We start from the raw sequence: 19,669 nt of genomic DNA on the forward strand, positions 1-19,669 counted from the left end.
TTAAATGTACTATGTGTAATGACGACGACAAGATGTCACAATATTTTTAAGAGGCAAGAGGCTTGACAATGAAACCTTGATGTTTCGAAACTAGTCGCCATGTTTAATCTATCTATCTAAGTATGTTTGATCTATGGTTCTACTCTCCTGAGCTGGTACTTATAAAAATAAAGCCACGGGCCAAGAGGCCCGCCTTTCGTTTTGTAACTGGAACAAGCACAACAAGTGTGACTGTGACGTTTCACAACCGTTATATTAAAAGTAACCGAAGCGTTTACCTCGCATTTCTACAAACAGACACTTCTGCTTGTGCACATGCGCAGTACTTCTATATTTAGATGATCCTAAATAAGATGCTGGATGCTCATAACAAAACAAACATATAACCCAAAACCCAACCAGCCCTGGCCCTAACCACTGGGCTATAATTCTAACAGGAGGTAGCACTGATTGTCAAAGATGCGTGTCACCAGCCGCCATGTTTGCGTGAGGCAGGTGTCATAAGAAGCCATGTTATTGCTATGACCAAAAAACTCACTGCTATACCAACCTAGTTATAAGAAGCCATGTTATTGCTAAGATAAGAAAACCTACTGCTATACCAACCTAACAAAATCAGCGACACGCTTTTGACAGACTTCTGCCATGGCAGTGCTACCTCCAGTTATAATTTTAGCTCAGTGGCCCTAACCTAAACAAACAAACATTTGTAACAACTAAACTAACGAGTATAACAAGTAACAACAAACAAAGGAAAAGGAAAGGATGAACATGAAAATTTAGTATGGTTGGTTTTGGCATGGTTTTGGTTAGGGTGTCTATTCACCTTTGAATTATTATTTTATAATCAAATCAATCGATTATAAACTAATAGCTAACGATTAACTTTTGTGGCAAATATTTTCCAAACATTGTTTACTAATCACTATGCAAATAACCATGGACCTAATAATCGTGGACTGAGCAGAGCCTAATTTATATGATGAGTGCAGAAGAAACGTCACCTAGTGCTCAACAGAGTGGTAAAGTATAAGTTAGCCTAACTATTTTTGGTTTTTGCAGGGATCGTAGGGATATAATTTTGTGTGTAAGTTAGTTGTGTCACTTGTGTGAACCTGGCAATAACTTGGCAATAACTAGTGCACGCGCCTTTAAAAATCTATTGCTGGCCGTTTTGCGGAAAAATACGTCCGCGAGCAATATTAACAATGATGCCAACAGATAGAGGACACTTAAACGGACACGACAGTATCAACATCATGTACCTGGGGGATAAGTTAGGGGGGGTAAAACCAGCAATAAGTAGTGTGCGCGCCCGATAAAATCTATTGCCGGCCGTATTGCGGAAAAATACGTCCGCAAGCAATATTAACGATGATGCCAACAGATAGAGGACACTTTAACGGACATGACAGTATCAACATCATGTACCTGGGGGATAAGTTAGGGGGGGTAAAATCAGCAATAAGTAGTGCGCGTGCCCGTTAAAATCTATTGCCGGCCGTATTGCGGAAAAATACGTCCGCGAGCAATATTAACGATGATGTCAACGGATAGAGGACACTTCAACGGACACGACACATGATATTGATACTGTCGTGTCCGTTAAAGTGTCCTCTATCTGGTGACATCATCGGTAATATGGTACGCGGTCGTATTTTCCCGAAAACGGCCAGCAATAGATTTTATTCGGGCGCGCCCTCTAATTATTGCTGGCTTAACCCCCCCTTCCTTATCCCCCAGGTACATGATATTGATACTGTCGTGTCCGTTAAAGTGTCCTCTATCTGTTGGCATCATCGTTAATATTGCTTGCGGACTTTTCCGCAATACGGCCGGCAATAGATTTTATCGGGCGCGCGCACTACTTATTGCTGGTTTTACCCCCCCTCACTTATCCCCTAGGTACATGATTTTGATACTGTCGTGTCCGTTGAAGTGTCCTCTATCTGTTGACATCATCGTTAATATTTCTCACGGACGTATTTTTCCGCAATACGGCCAGCAATACAAGTTACGGAAGTGTACCCATATTTAACTATACCTAGTCTATCAATTATTAGAAAATGTTAAACCTAACCTTACCAGACTTGCTGATTATGTAAAAATCAATTGAAGACCTAAACTACTAAGTTAATCAGATTGATATTTTCAGTCGATTGTTTGTAGCCCAGCTTTATGCGTTATTTGTGTTTTAAGTGTGCAAAGTGGCACTTTTCTGCACATGAAAGAAATGTGGAAAGTTTCTCGAGTGCAGCAAAGAGCAAAGGTTCTTTGCACTTGCATTACACATTGTTTTTTTTCCTACAGTTAAGTTACTTACTATAAAGCATAACTAATCATCATATTTATTAAAACGTGAGAGGGGTTTTTTATTTCACGATTCTGAATCAACCACTTGACGGATTTTCACGATATTTGTGTTGAAAGAAAGATAATTTGGTAATACTGAACTTATACTACTTATGTTATTTTGCATTTTTTTTGCCTTATCTACCCTACCTAAATTAGAATATTTTAAGAACTTTTTACCATTGGCACTTTTGGGGGAAACGCCTATTTCACCCTGAAAATCGCGTTTGAAAATCAAGAAAAATGCTAGAAATCAATGATTTTTGGGCTTGAAAATTTTCTTTTTAACTTAGGGTGTGTTTTTTTTTTAATTATTTAGTCTATTTTAAACACTTTTTTGGCAAATGCCGTTTTTACCCAGGAAACCAGGTTTGAAAAATCGTAAAAATAGTATAACTTGCCAAAAATGACCCATTTTTGGGTAAACCAACCCAAATTAAATATATAATAAAATAAACTAACCTAACCTAACCTAACCTAACCTAACCTAAACCCAACCCAACCCAACCCAACCTAACCCATGCTTAGGTAAATAATGTGCCAAAATGACCAATTTTCGGTAAACACTGGTTAAGTTAGGTTAGGTTAGTATTACGTTATTGACACAAAGTAAAAATAAGTTTGGTACAGTTTCTTAACTTAAGTTAGCTATGCTAATACCGATTATTAGTAAGTTAAACCTTCAATCGATGTTTACTATCAGCAAGTTTGGTTGGTTAGGTTAGGTTATGACAGTTTAATTTTATAACTGATACACCTGGTAATAACTTATTGATTATTAAACAATATTTTCAATCGATATTAACTTAGCATAAGTTAGTCCAGTTAAGAAACTGTACCCAAAAAGTTTTTCATGCGTCTAAAATTGCCTATTTCTAGCATTTTTCTTGATTTTCAAACACGATTTTCAGGGTGAAATAGGCGTTTCCCCATAAGTGCCAATGGTAAAAAGTGCTTAAAATAGTCTAATTTAGGTAGATAACGCAAAAAAACTGCAATTTAACATAAGTAGTATAAGTTCAGTATTACCGATAATTTTGAAAACTAGGGAATGTCGAATCCATAATTTTAGTTCAGGTTTTCATTTTTTTAGAAATTAAGTTTTAATTTTTGTAAAGTCTAGCTGCCGACGTAAACATTCTAGACTAGCTTTTGCTATAATACCATTTGCTTAACGTAACAGCTGTAAACATTCAGCGTTTGTGACACAAATTCAGCATTTGGATAAAAATGAAATTGCATACGTATGGTTGACTTATTTATGTGTAATGCTATAATCATTGATACGTTCATTTATTCGGTAAGAGGATGACAGATTATTTAACAATACATAGTAAAATACTAAGTTAGATGTTCTAATTTATTTTTTTGAGCAGTCTTTAAAATCTTTAGTTTGTTTTAGTGCAATATAATTTGTTATAAGCTTAGCTAACAGCTGGTTGAATATAAAAATATTTCATATTCTATAGAACTACTAGCTGACCCGGCGAACTTCGTATCGCCTAAGTTATAGGTTTCCCCTAAGACAGACCGATGGAAAGAAAGTACCGTTACGTTTAATTTTCAATATGATCTCGTTCGCATCGCTCAATCACGTCCTGGTTGAAGTTCGTTCGCTACGCTCACTCACCTTTGGGTTGGAGCTCGTTTGCTACGCTCACTCACCTTTAGGTTGGAGCTCGTTCGCTGCGCTCACTTGCCTTCAGGTTAGCTCGTTCGCTACGCTCACTCGCCTCCAGGTTGAAGTTCGTTCGCTACGCTCACTCACCTTTTGGTTGCAAATTAGCTGTTGTCATAAATGTAAAAGAAATAATAGTACTGCACCCTGTTGGTAATCCTTGTAACTTTAATGCTATTGAACATCATAGAACAGAACCAACTTGTTTAATTGAAACAGCTGTTAAGATTCATTAATTCCATTTCTCATAAGGTTAACATGGGAAACTCCAGAGCCACTGGGGCGGAGCCCTTTTAAGAATTTCGAAACGGGAAATAGTTTACGTCCGATTCGCATACCTACAGAATTTACACACCAAATTTCATAACGATCGGTGAAGTCGTTCCGGAGGAGTTTGCAGACAAACACTGTGACACGAGAATTTTATATATTAGATGATGTTAGTTTTATTTACTAATGTGATTTTGTCATTGATTTTAGGAAATGAGTAAGATCCTATAACAATTGCTCTACTTATAAGATCGAAGCTCGCGAGCTTTCAAATGAAAGCTTATGAATTTTTTTTGCTAGGTACTCAACTTTTTTAGGAAAGGTTGGGAATAGTGATGCGCGATTGCGAGATGTTTGAACAATCAAAATGTTCCTTCTCGAGATGTTCAGCTTATCGATTGTTTCGATTGCTTAGCGAGAGGTTTGTACAATCGAGATGTTTCTCTCGATTGTTGCATTCGTTAAACCTAAATGTCTGTTTGCATCTGCCTACATTTCATGAGAGTTGTTACAAGGATGTTAGTTCTTTTTCTAGATTCTTTTAGAATAGTAGACTATTATGCACAACATACTGTTGACATATGAATAAGCACTTACGTCACTCCGTATTGGCAACAGAAATAGAAAATTATTTTGAAGTAATGGGTTTAGGCCTAATTGTAAATAATACTGTTAACATAGCCTACCTAACAATTTAAATGAGAACCTTCTGTCTCGTTATAAACATTTTGATTTAAATACAAACATTTTGTTTGTAAAATATATCATCTTGTCAATAGTTTTATTGAGTGGTATTAAGTCAATATTCCGTAGATAAAGTAAGTAATATATCCATAAACTTTCCTTGGTTTTGAAGTAAGATACACCTCTTATTTGGGGTCAATACCCGGCAGATACAGAATCAGAATCTTTATCTTTATTGTCTTTAAACACAATATTCAATGTAATAGTCAACATCAATATGATCGTTACAAATGATCAATACAAAGTTAAAAATACAATAGGCCTACTATTTGTCAATCGGAACATCAAAAGTGTACAGACTTAATAGAAAAATATTCTGACAAGTCATAGAAAGGATTCAGGCCTAGCCAGTCATGGAGTCCAAGTTTGAATAACTTAAATTTTAAAGATTTGCTTTCAGTGTGCAACCTATTAAACATTTTTAGACCAATAATCGCAAAACTGTTTTTACACTTACTTAGGTAGCCTACTGTATGGTATATCTAACATGAACTGGTTTCTGGTGTTACATTGGCGAATGTTCGATATCTGTGTACATATAAGCCTACATTTAACTTCTTTTTTACATACAACAAACACAAAAATATAAACAGGATTATCACAGACATGATCTTACTTCTAATAAATAAAGGTTTGCACATACAATAGAAATTATATGATAATAAATGACGATACCGCACTTAACAGAACAATCACCATGAACATCTCGTTAAAAAGACTCTTGGTAAGGACTTCTTGCCTCTCGGTTCTCTAGATGAATGCGAGACACGAGAGAAGAGAAGCCGTGCTGAAACTAAACACTCGTCACGAACATCTCGTTAAAACCTCTCGGTACTCTAGACGAATGCAAGATACAAGAGAAGAGAAGCCGTGCTGAAACGAAACAATCGTCACGAACATCTCGATAAAACCTCTCGGTAAGATCCTCTCGCTAAGCAAAAATATAATTGAAACGTCTCGAGAGGTTCAAACAATCGAAACGTTTTGATTGGAACATCTCGCAATCACGCATTAATACTAGTTGGGAAATAACAATGATCACATGTTATAATTCATTTTGGCAGTCTTTTTTACAATAAATTTTGAACTGCTTAAACTATGCTTGAATTAGGAATAGAAATAGGAATAGACTAGATACAGTTTTAATGGACTACTCGATTCCCATATGTAGGATGGGCCAACAGCTCGTTAAGTTTGTTTTTCAAACAGTATATAGGCTACAACACTTTTTTAGGTTAGGTTAAATCCAAGCTTTTAACCGGTGGGGCACACGGAAAATTTCTCAGGTGCCGTTTGACGTCACTAACTGCTTCGTCTGAAGAAACAGACAATTTTATAATTTTCTATTATTAAATTAAACTGTCATAACCTAACCAAACTAACCAAACGTGCTGATAATGGAAAAATCGAATAAAGGTTTACTAATCTAAAAAATAGTTTTGTTCATAAAATTAAAATAATAATTGCCTAAAATTCAATTTTATAATTTTTTAATTATAAAATTAAACTGTCATAACCTAACCAAACCAACCAAACTTGCTGATATGAAAAAATTGTTGATAAAAAGTTAGTGCCGCCTGCGGGATCCGAACCCGAAACATTCGGACTATCAGCCCGCATCGCTATCCACTGCACCACCGAGGCCGATGGCTCAAATCCGTATCGTTGCGGTATTGGTGTTCCCTCAAAGTGACGTCAGCAGTTAGTGACGTCAAACGGCACCTGAGAAATCTTCCGTGTGCCGTTTCGAGCTTTTAACAACATGGGAAACAAACACTGTACCAGCTGATCGTAGTCCTAGTAAAGTACCGGTATCTTTAAGTTAAGTGTTGCCAACTTATTTTCAATGTTGTAACTTGTACGTGCCTAAAAGCAGATTGTTTTGTGTTGTTTGATTGGAATACTGGAGTGTAGCAAACAAAAGGAGTGCAGTTAAAGTAAGTAAATGCAGCAATTAGCTATTTTGAATGCTGTATTTTGAAGTCTGTATTTTGAAGTCTGTATGAAGGAAGCCCACTTTAGGTAACTGTAGGAAAATATTACTCCATTATTTTTTTCATAATGAAGAGTGCAAAGTTGTCTTAGGCCCAATATCCCCATAAACCTAACAAGTCACATTTAAACCCGGTAACCTAGATTCCTTTCAGCATCTATCATTATATTAAACCTAGCTGTCTAACTAATTACAGTAGACTCCCTCTTAACCCAAGCTACTGAAAAAGAGGTTGCCTCAGTCACGCGTTTGACGTCACCTGCCGCCCCGGTCGGTGTTGCTTTTAATTCACACAGCCACCTGTCAAATTCGTTGTTATTGTTGTTTGTTTTTGTGTAAGCTCTGTGAAAATAATTAAATGAAAAACAAACAACAATAACTAAGAATTTGACAGGTGGCAGCTGTGTGAATTAAAAGCAGAACCAGTGGGTTGGCGGATGACATCATTTACACGACTGAGGCAACCTCTTTTTCAGTAGCCTTGCTCATAACCAACCTTGCATTAACCGATAATCGGATCATCCGCCCTCGATTGTAAAATATTACAGTTTGTTTTAACCGGCCTTGCTTTGAGAGCAGTTCGGTTTAACTACCGGTGTCTAGGAATCTCGACATTTTTGTTCCCACGCTCAGCGATAGGAAACATACGTTTATCTCCACAGGATATGACTAGGAATAAGTTTTTTGAATTTATCCCAAAAAATATTGCTTATTGCCAACAACAAAATAGCATCGGTAAAATGAAAACAGAACGTTGTTACTGTGGAACAGAATCTTAGCGTTTTGGACCAAGCAAAACCAAAGCAAAACCGCAATACACTGAAAAATTGGTATGTCAACAAAATATTTTTACCAATTGATGGTCAAAATCTGTTACGTTTTGCAAAAAAAGATTAGGACGAAAAGTGTTTGTTTCTTCTGATGACATAAAAATAAAAAAAAAAAGGATAGGCTATAGGATTTGGGTCTAGGTTTGACAGTGCCACCTACGGTGTTAGGCTACTTACCTATGGAAATTCATGCTAAAAGTAAGCCTACTTTTGAGACTGCTCATAAACTTATCCTTTTTTTCAGGCCAGAGTGAGCTAAAAAAATGTTATGTTTTTCCATGTCATTCCTCAATGCTGGAGTCTAAGCTCTGTATTGATAAATTTGAGTTTTCTAACTTACTATCTAAAAAATCATTCTTCTCTGAGATTTTCCAGCTAGGTTTTATTGTCTGGTCACCTAAGTTACAGGTTTCTATCAGCATACTGTTAGAATAATTATTAAATTTTAATCAAGAATGTAATGGAAATTGCAGCAAATGAGCCAGAGTTCAAGAGGGATCCTGTTATTGCTTACTGTCATCAATGTGGAAAATCAAATTTGACAGTAGTTGAAGATGACCGATCCTGTGGGGGATTATTTAATAGTCTCGTGTCTTGTTTATTTTGGTATGAACAATTGATGTAGCATGTTCGCTTTGGTGAGGTGTTCTTCAGCACATTCCAAACAGTAGTGCAGCATCTATGTGGGATTAAGGACTTTTTAACACCCTTATCTCCGGCTATTACTAGAGTATAGTCTTGTTATTTAGTGGGCTGATTGTTTTAGCAATAAAAATAAATAAGATAAAAGGTGGTTAGCATGTTGGTTGTTATTCTTCATGGTAATGGATTTTAGGACAGGTGATTGGATTTTGACTCGTACATTTTTTTTAGCGAAAAATATGATAAAAATAATCAAAATAAAAACATCAAATTGGTAACCATAAAAAATATGTTTGAGGAGTTTGGTTGAACATATTTAAATATTCTCTTTAGAGGTTCACCAAGTGCAAATTTCCCTCTTTAGTGTTCTGCAGTGTTTGCTACAACACGTAACTCACCACCATACCGCACACTCCCTATCATACCATGAACCACAACTTTTGGGAGCCTATGACAATAGGCTACATTTTGACAGAAGCGGAATATTTAAGCCTACAGTTCAGTTTCTGTATGAAAATTAAAAAGAACAAGTCACAGAATAATTGATTTCTTTTTATGTCTAATGCTATGGAAATCAGAAAAATCCCTTTGCACTTGCCCTCTTAATTATACATATAATCACGCTTTTCACCCCACATAAAATGTTCTGTAATGTATGTAAGTAAAAATTTTTAATGACCATCCAACTGAATAGCATCAAGTCAATCAAATGACACATTGTTGTGTTTGATGTAGTGTGTGACTGGCCTCAGAACAGGTTTGATTTTAATCTTTTAGAGAAGTTTAAACACTAAGTCGGCTTGTCCCTCGCTAATCTGACCAGGTAAGGAACCACCAGGGTGTCGGAATATCTGTTACTTACTGAAAATGTTTATCAAGTTTGGTTTTTTCTTAATACATTCAATTAATATAAAAGTTGACATTATCTTTTTACACAGTATTTTTAGCCTAACTAATACTTAACAGTATCAATTGAGATGAGGGTGTCACCTAAGTGTGTACTTTAACCCAAATATGAGTGAAGAATGAGTGTAGAATGAAGTGAGATGATCTGTGTGGCTTTGTTACTGACCAAGATCAGCTGTTTCATTAGCCACACTCACTCACTCCCATGGCCATTTATGCCCAAGGCGGGATTTGGCCGCACCAACAACTGCTTTCCATCTCTCTCGATCTTCTGCCTCTTCCACTTCTGCCCCCACTTCTCTGACGTCCCTGGAAACACTATCCCACCATCTCTTCTTGGGCCTTCCTAATGGTCGTTTCCCTTCTGGCTTTCCTATACTTGCTTCTTTTAGTAGTGAACCTCGTTCTCTCCGTAGTGCGTGTCCTGCCCACCTTATTCTCCTTGCTTTCACGTGTGCTACTACATCATAATCATTGTACATATTCCTTATCTCCCTATTATGCCTTTTTCTCCATTCCCCATTTTCTTGTATTGGTCCATATACCATTCTTAAAATTTTGTTTTCAAAAACAATCATTTTGTTTTCTTCTTTTTTATTTAAAATCCAAGTTTCAGCTCCATATGTTAATACTGGTCGAATTATACTATGATATATTTTTATTTTCGTTTTATGTGAGAGAATCTTTGAAGTCAACAATTTCTTACAAGAATACATACATTTATTGGCCTGAGCAATCCTATAATTTATTTCCATTTCTTCACTATTGCTGCTTGATATAATTACCCCTAGATATTTAAATTGTTCAACAACTTCAAAAGTATGTCCATCTATACTAATTTCATTTGTCCTCACTTCATTTGGCTGTCTCGTGAAGTGTATATATTTTGTCTTCTCATCATTAATCTTTAGGCCCATTTTTTCTGATTTTTTTTATGAACAGTCTGGTTAGCTCCTCTAGGTCATTTCTGTTTTTGGACAGAATTACTACATCGTCCGCAAAAGCTAGGATGTTTATTTTTGTTCCATTTGTTTCATTAGCCAGGATTATTTATTTAAAATCCAACGATTAGGGACAACTGGGTTACTGGGTCCAATTTCAAACTGTAAAAACCTACTATTAAGCATCAGATGCGGTATAAAAATACAATGGAGTAAGCAAAATATGTAAAAAACAATACCTGTAATTTATAAAAGCTGGGTTATACAATGATGGTACATAGTCTATAAGATAAAGAAAAGTGGGATATTGATTTTGCAGCAGACTTGTTTTGTTTTGCTGGTCGCGAGTCTACTAACCAAATGTTGGATTACAAAGTGTCGTTTTATCGTGGGAAAATTGTACAGGTATTTTTTAAATTGTAGATTGAGTTGCCTTATATTATTTCTTGATTGAAAAACTTTAAAGTCATGTGCAATGATTGCAGCATTGTATGCGGGATGTGTAGTGCAGTGACCAACGCAGCCCCTTCTGGAGTACAGAACTCTCCTGTTAGCCGAGTCGTCTACATTCACAAGTGTTCCGCCTGCCATACACAGTTGGGATCATACACACAACAAGTGTAACAGTGAGTTCATCATACATACTTGTAGGCCTGTGAATAAATGAATTCAGGAAAAACCCAGATTATCTGAAGGACAAAGCTGTTATTGACGCCTTATTTTTTGGTAAATCAATTGTTGAAATTTAAAAGCTATGTACATTCAAGAGATCTACAACAGCTGTGTTTTATTTGATTTAAATTGCTGTTGTGTTAAAAATCTTCAACCAAGTATACACACAAAATCTATTTCTTTAAATAATTGACAGTTGCTTTCTGAACCGTTGGCTATCTTGGTATGAGATCCATGTCATCTGCTCCATTGCATTTACCTGCATCACAGCAGATAATTCCCTGCTCTTTTTTCAATTGATTTTGATTTCTTATGATAGTTTTGGCTATTCCAGTTTTAGTTTAAGGAGGTGCAGCTGAAAGAAGTTTTACTGCAAATGTTGTCACATATCTTTTCAATAATAGAAAGGGTACAAAATAGGATCATTGTCAAAACATGTTCTACATTTCCGGGAAGGTTGGTTGTAACAAATAACTTAAATAGTTTCCCCTTACTCCTGTATGAAGTCAAAATTGTCAAAAAGATCCTTCTGACGTAGGTTAGCAATATTAATTGAGACTTACTATTATCATTACATATTCAATGGTAGGTAAAATGATTATATCATAGTAATTTATTCTCTTTGATGTTTTTCAGATTGACAAGCAAGTGAAGTACTCAAGATATTAATATTGAAGATGGATCCATCAAAGCTTGCTGGACTACCGTGGGGTGTATGGGAAGATTATTTGGAGAAAAGAAAAGAGCAGATGAGTATGCTTGATAGTAAGATAAACAAACTACATAAGGAAGACAAGGATATGTTTGGTATAGTTGTCGATGCTGAACCATTAAATCTTATCGTTTGTGATAAGTGTAACATGGTTCTAAAGCCAGCAGCACTGCTTCGTCATTATTTTATCAGGCACTCAAACATAATGAATGAAAACAGTTCACCTGACGAATTTTCACCTCAATTAGATTTGAAAGATGCGGAAAAGGTTGTTTCGATGAACAATAACATTTCTACTATCCCAGATATTGATTCAATTAGTAAATTAGATCTCAATGAAAACATGAAGAAATGTAAACTCTCAATGATACAAAAACCGTCCAAACGCCTGAAAACGTTTGAACCAAAGCGTGTTCTATTTGGCGAGTTAAGTCCTAACAGACTTAAAAAAGACGTTAATAGCAAACCCAAGGGAAAGAAAGATGAAATGAGTCTTTCCACGATGGAAACCTATGAAGAGAAACCTGATATTAATGATGTGGATTATTTACTAAAAAAGTTACCAGGTATGAGTTTGAAAACGGAAGGTAAAGAAATTAATGAAAATTCCAATGATTCAGTTCCAACAACCAGTCCTCCTAGACCACTATGTGATGCTCCGTTGTTCATTTGTTACAAATCAGGTGGACTCTGGTATTCAGGACGGCAGATGAAAAGAACACGAGAGGTGTTTCAGCAGATGTTAGACGAGGAAAACAACATCACACCGGTGCTGATCCAACAATTGAAAGCCCGAAAAAGAAACATCTTCAACGGAAAGAAATAAACATGAAAGAAATGTAATTAAAATGAGATAATAGTTACGTTTTTTCAATTGTATAAAGTTGTTGCACAGTTATACTGAATGTGAAGTGCAGTAGTCTTGATTATCTGATTCAGGTTATCGACCATCCTGGTGGACATAAAAATAGGACTACATTATCTAACAAAATGTTGTGCTATAATCCAAGTGTTTTGACACACGGTTAAACACACGGTTGCTCTAAAAAAACCCTTTTTTTTGCTACTCCTGACTACTTGGAAAATAAACTCAGCTTCATTCAAACAATAATCGTTAGAGAAATTCGTCACTCATGTCAATAAGAAATTACAAAAAGTACAATTATTGTATTTGCAATTTTGTATTGTTTTAGTCGGCTATATTTAAGAGTTTTTTATCTTGTCAGCTCTCCTTCCATGTCTTGGTAAGCAGTACAAACAATATATTGATGGTAATAATATATAACTGGTATTGTAGACTTGTAACAGTATCCAACAAACTGTTTCAGTAGATATGGGAAATACCATTACCGTGCAATAATAGTCAGGAATGTTCCCTTAGCCTTGTGAAATAATACTATTATTTTTGCTACTTGTTGAAAGAGGTCGCTAACCTCTTTTCAGGGGAAAAAAAACAATTCAGATTCAGAACTACGTATTACTTTTTACAATAGTAAAAGGGGCTACAGTAAACTGTTGGGGATATGAATTTTACCCATTGGTCTTCGTTATGTATTAGGTTTTGTTTAGAGATTAGCCATTTAACAAATTCATATTTTCTTGGATACATATTATTAGCCTACATATCTCCTGTGACCACAAGGCTTTATGATTCTAAGTTAAATTCATGAAATATTACGAGTTATTAGTTGTAATTGTAAAAGGGGCCATATTAAATTGTTTTAGGAATGAGTTTTTCCCACCAAGGTATATTTATTAGTTCATAGTTTTTTATATTATTCAGGTTTTGTAATATTTTGTTCCTGTTAAAATGTAATTCTTTGTTTGAAATTTTGTTTGTGCTTTTGTAATTATTTTTATTGTTTAAATTTACAATTTAAAACGATCATTGTAGTACACCATTATTTACTACAGCTAGCCTATTACTTTTATTTTCAGTGTTTAAAAAGTAAGAGGCGGTTTGGGAGCTCGAGTCAAGCTAGTACGCGCCTAGTGTTAGACGCGCCTAACTTTAGTACCCGGATCAAAAACCAGGCTTGGGAGCTTGCAGCTAAGTTGTAATGGTTGTAGAGCAAGTATAGTCGTGACTAGATAGACGGGGAATCGCGGGGAATTTAGGTTTTGACGTTGGCAGCGGCCACTGCAGACAACAACAAAAGATGAACAGTTGAAGGGCTCCCACGAACAACGTTCCAAGCGCCGAGCTACTTGTTTTGAGTAATCACGCCACAAAGTGTTTTATGCAAAACTTTTTTAGAATACATACTTTTTGGTTTTTTTTGCCTGAAATTTTTGGTATGAGTCTAAAACGTCTAAATATAATGAACAACTTAAGTTTTTATTTCATATTGTTGTTTTATAACTTTTTTTGTGGAAACAACGTTTCAAGCGACAGGCGCTTGAAACGTTGTTTCCCAAATAGTTATATTTTTTTTATTTTTCGAGGTGAAAATTGCTTGTTTATGTATTAAGTAACTCCTTAAAGGGGTTGACGTTTTATAATTTAATATATCATTATTTAGCTTAATAAATTCGAATTTCTTTTAATAGTCCCCAGAATAATGTCCTATATAAGTATTCTTAAAACACAATGTGGTTAATTCCAATATAGTTTTTGTTAATGCGATGTTTTGATATCATCAAAATATTAACAATTTTATTTATAAAGGTCAATGCTTTGAAACTTAGGCAGCATCACTGCGATGACTTTATACGGACAGTGGCAGACAACGTGACGTCATAGTCACGCTCTCACCCGGCCCAGATTAAGGTCATTTACCTCCCCAACCCCCCACAACCCCTCTACATTCCTCCACTATTCATCACTGCTTCACCATTAGCCACCATCATGCCCATAATCTTCCTGATCTCCACACATACATACCTGTTCTGTACTGGACTTTTAACTATTGCTAGCTTTGCGTGCGTTAGACCTTAAGAGTGTTCATTAAGTTTGTGCTATGTCAAAACTTAAAACTTTAAAAATTCTAAATATTATGTTAATCAGTGTTCCACAACAACCAAGAGACTATGTTGACCTCATAGTAAAAAAAATACCATTTAAAATCTTGAACATGTTAATAGAGAAAACCTAGGTACTATATTCTTATTTTGTGTTCAGGTATTTTATAGAACTACTAATTTAGCGATTATTTTTTAAAGTATTGTATGAACATATATTATTTAAATTCCACTGTATTTAAATTGGCCTTTGTGAAAACAACAAAACTTATACTTGATATTTTATAGGCTCTAAGGTAAAAAAAACACGTATGAAATACAAGTACATTTTATTAGTAGAAAAGGAAAACAATATCAAAATCAAAACTGATAAATACACAAGAAACAACGGATCTTTAAATTAACATATATAAAAATGTTTCCATTTTTCTCCATCTATGCCACTGTGATATTTTCATAAAATTCTCTGAACTCTTGTGGTATGTATCTCATCATATCCAGCAAATCAGTCTTGATCCCTAGTCGACCTGGGTACAAGTTTGGAAACTCTGCAACCTTTACTGGCGGGTAGACTCTGCCATCCCTGGAGTTCCTAACTCTTTTTGCCAAGCAGTGTGTAGTCCATGGCCGCAGAACATTGTGTGTAGGTCTTGCACGAAGAGTAGCTGGATCATCTTTGGATATCTGATACCACACATGTTGCGTAATACCAAATTTTCCTGTGGCCAAGGAATTCAAAACGAGGTCAGAGTTTTTGAAGTCATCTGTGTCCATAACTTGAACTTCAAATGGATTTGAGTCTTTTGCGTTAGCAATAACACTAACCCAATGAAAAGAAATGTAAACCTTTGCCCCTTTCTTTGCTTTTTCAATCAAAGCGAAATCCCTGTCACAGGGGAGGAAGCTGTGCCCTGTTGTTAGGAACTTTTGTTCTACCGTGGTAAAGTAGTCACTTTGTATTAAATGTTGCATTAAAGCTACCATTCGCCAGTTGTTGTTCTGGCCGACACATCTATCCGACCATATTACTAGTGTTCGAGTCTCACCTACTGTTAGTTTTCTAAAATTAGAGCTAACATACTTGAGGACACACGAGGTGATTTCTGCGGAACCTCTTTTTCCTACGGTTTCATCCCAAAAAAACATTGTTGCTTTATTTAGGCCCAGGTTGTGTATTGCTACATTGTAGCATGACAGTTGTCTTTGATAAAATATGTTATTATGAGTGAGAAATGGGCAAAAAAGAACCTGTTCAAGGTCTACGCAAATAGCAACTATGTTGGGGGTCGCTTTGGCTACTGCTGTGTCTTCGGCTAAAGATTTGTAGGCCAGGTCTGCTTTCATATGATGTATTTGACTTTCCCTTTCAATTGCTTGCTTTTCAGTTTCATTGGAAGCCGCAACTAGATTAATGAAGAGGCGATCACAATATGCGCATGTGTCAGATCTAGGAAGGCCAAACCTTAGGTTGAAATCAGATTTGAATATGTTTCAGTACATATGCAAAGAAACATTAGCATCTGGGTGCTTAATGAGGAAAAGTTTCCTCATTTTCTTTACTGATAAGTTGGGGTCCAAGCATTGTTTTTTGCTGTCATTACGGGAATAATGATTCTCCTGCAATGGGAAAGGTTTAATGTGTTCTTTAACTAATTCTTTTGTGTCGTCTTGTATTTTGTGTGGGCGGTTATTGTGAGTCCCGCGGTCATCAGTCAGAGGTTGATCAAACTTGATCTTTCCCAAAAGCCATTGCACTCGGCGCGGTGTGATCGTAAATACATTGCAAAGAGTTTTCCTGCATACTCGCAACAGCCTATCTTTACGAGGAATGTAATATTCAGGTGTACAATGTCTTTGAGAGACATCTTCACTCACCCTCCTTCGTTTCACTTCTCCCACCTTAATGCATGCGTTGGCCAGGAATTGCGACTGGTTGTTGTAGTCCAGCTTGTGGAAATTAGTGAAGTGCTGCATTTTCTCTTCGTAGGTTAGCTGATCGCATTGAAACTGGCAAGAACATACTCTGCCCTGAAACAAAAACAAAAATCGTTACATTTACATTGATACAGTTATTATTGGAAGAAAATATGTACTATAAACTCATACGAACCTATTACCAAAATTATTATGGGTCCGTAAAAATAATGATTTTTTTGCCAAAAGGCGATCATCTTTAAAAAAATATTTTTTTTAACTAGGTATTTAGCAGGATATGCACATTAAAACATAAGATAAGATTAAAAACATTGTTAAAAAAAACTTTCTTATAGGCCTACATGAGCATCAGGTGGCGATAGAAACGTTGTTCCACTTACCTCACTTGGTGGTAGTTTGCCAGGAACTGCTTTCTTCCTTTTTGAAATGTAAGGCTCCCCACTATCCCTTGAATTCTTGCGAATCTTATCCTTCCATACAACAAGTTTTAATTTACGTTTTTTACCGGCATTTAGCTTATATTGGTCGCCGGGACTCAATAAAATGCTTGACCCTGAAGCCATGATGTGGCGAATGAGACGTTGTTCGTGCGGCGTAGCTGGAGTCTGGGAAACACGTGCTCCACTAAAACATTGGTAGCAGGCGTACCACTGCAGTTATGACAAAACAAAATATCCCTACTGTTAGAGGAAGGCGTATGGCACGTTGTTCGCTCAATATCTCCACTTTGAAAAATTTGGCGCTTGGAACGTTGTTCGTGGGAGCCCTTCAATTGAAGATGAATAAAATTTAATCTTGGTATATCAATGGTGGCTAATTAGTAGACTATGGTGGAAGTTTCTGCATTGTACAATTGCAAAAATGTAGTTTTTGCGAGGTCCTTGTTTTACATCTCAATGACTAAAGAACCGCAATTCTTTATATTACATTCTTATAAGAGTCAATTTAATTTTCATTTTACGTTTAAAATTATTTAATCTGTTGTCTTTAAGTACTACCCCTTATAAATACGTACAGAGCAACATAGGTTTCTGAAAAACAATATAATCTCTTTCAGAGATCAGAAACATTATTCATTTATCAAAAATTACCCTGTGTGTGTGGGAACACACTGAAACTCGGTCATGCAATAATTAAAAAGCCTCAAAATTTAACTGTAATTTCCCTGTATAATATAGGGGTATTGACGGGAATAAAAATTATTTTAAGTAATTATGGAGGTTATGATTGTGTGAAGCCAAGGCAAATGTAAAATATATCTTTTAACATTTATAACAAAAAAAAAAAAAAACAACTTTTACTAATTCTTAAAATTTTTAACATGACACCCTTTTAGCGAATTTCTTTATAGGGAAGTAGCTATTACCGTAGGTGGCCCATTGTTCCGGGACCGATATACTTTTTCATTTTGATCTCCCTAGACGCCAAAAACACTATTTGTTCAAATTTTATATATGTTTAGCTTATCTTATTAATATTATAAATGTGAAAGTTTGTGTGTTTGTTTGAAGTTCAATCATGCATTACTGGACGGATTGGGCTGAAATTTGGCATGATGATAGCACATTCCCTATTAATATATAGGCATATTCTTATTTAAAAAATCCTTTCGGGGTTCCGCTCCAATGGCTCTGTATTTCCCCATGTTAACCTTATGATTATTCATGTTTAAAGGAAATTAAATAATTTAAGCGAGATTTTTGTTTTATTTTGAACAACAGAAACCTTAAAATAACTTTTATCAAGATTTTTGTTTTATTTTGAACAACAGAAACCTTAAAAAAAACTTTTATCAAATATACTTTAAGAGTAATGAAATTGTTCAGGATTTAATAACAAATTCCAATATAACATTCTTTTATTTAATATATAAATAATAACATGCTAATGAGGTCACACCGGCCATGTTAACTTAAACCTGCTCCCTGGCAGTACTAAAGCTGTGGACTAAACTCACTAATTTTTATGACAAAAATATATTTCTTAGTCCTGAAATTGGTCTCCCAAACCCACCGAAATTATCTCTTAGGCTGGCGCCTGAGTCCACCAGACTCCCAAACGAACAATATTTTAGAAATCCCTGCGAGATTATCCCTGCACAAGTCAGGCGCGCGCCTTACTGAGCCCAAGCTCACAAACCTGTTTTCTAGGCGGCAACATAAATGCTGTAAATATCCGGTTCTTAGTCGGGGACTAGCGCTAATACCGAGCTCCCAAACCGCCCCTAAAAATGTTAAATGCCTTTTGGTAGTAAACTACTACTCTAGTAGATACTATATCATTGAGTTATTCCTACTAATTGTGATAGCTTTATGGGAAACATTTCCTAATTTTTGCAATACTACAATATGTTAGTTTAAGATTTTCACATAATTTCATAAATAAAACTTGTTTTTTAATCAATGGATTTTTTATGCTGAAACATATCCTTACTCACTAAGTTCAAAAGCAGTATAAAATCTAAGTAATTGACTATAACTTTATTGACGAAGGTTTTTAGCCATTTCAAAATTTACCTAACAGTGTTATTGTGTTATGTTTCAACAATGAAACTTTGTTCTGAATGTGATATATTCTTGTCTCTGAAAGTTTTTTTTCTTCTGAAAGTTGAAAATACCTAGAATCAATTCTTTGATTTAATTACCGGTACTTAAAATATAGTTTACTCCTTGGAGGCTAGCGGCCATCTTGGATAGTTTCAAATAGCTGATAAAGAGTTATTTACCTTCCAAAAATATTTTTTCAAACATCAAAGTGATTATAATTTAAATGTCTAGTAAACTGGGACTAAAAATGTTCTTTGTTGTTTTAATATTTCTCCAAGGGAGTCCATGGAAGCTAACAGCCAACTTGGATTTGCCCGCCATAAGAGTAATGTGTTAATTTTGTTGATTTCAAAAAGCCGCTGAAGAGTTATTTACCATATCAAAATATTTGCTCAAACACCAGAGTGATTGTAATTTAAATATATAGTAAACTGTGGGATTAGAAATTGTTTAAAGAGTTTAGAGTTTTTTTAATTGTTTTGCGAGC

General features: G+C 35.4%; 1 long non-coding RNA gene across 1 annotated transcript; it reads left to right on the plus strand.

Moving 5' to 3' along the window:
* Window positions 1–751: 751 nt before the first annotated feature.
* On the plus strand, window positions 752–19,039 carry LOC128994232 (uncharacterized). Its single transcript, XR_008490884.1, has 3 exons — window positions 752–1,022; window positions 10,842–10,982; window positions 11,665–19,039. It is a non-coding gene; the product is annotated as an uncharacterized LOC128994232 (long non-coding RNA).
* The last annotated feature ends 630 nt before the right edge of the window (window positions 19,040–19,669 follow it).

This window comes from Macrosteles quadrilineatus, unplaced genomic scaffold (assembly GCF_028750875.1).
Source record: "Macrosteles quadrilineatus isolate MER2022 unplaced genomic scaffold, UCM_ALF_1.0 Scaffold_5__1_contigs__length_97177068, whole genome shotgun sequence".
NCBI classification, from domain to species: domain Eukaryota; kingdom Metazoa; phylum Arthropoda; class Insecta; order Hemiptera; family Cicadellidae; genus Macrosteles; species Macrosteles quadrilineatus.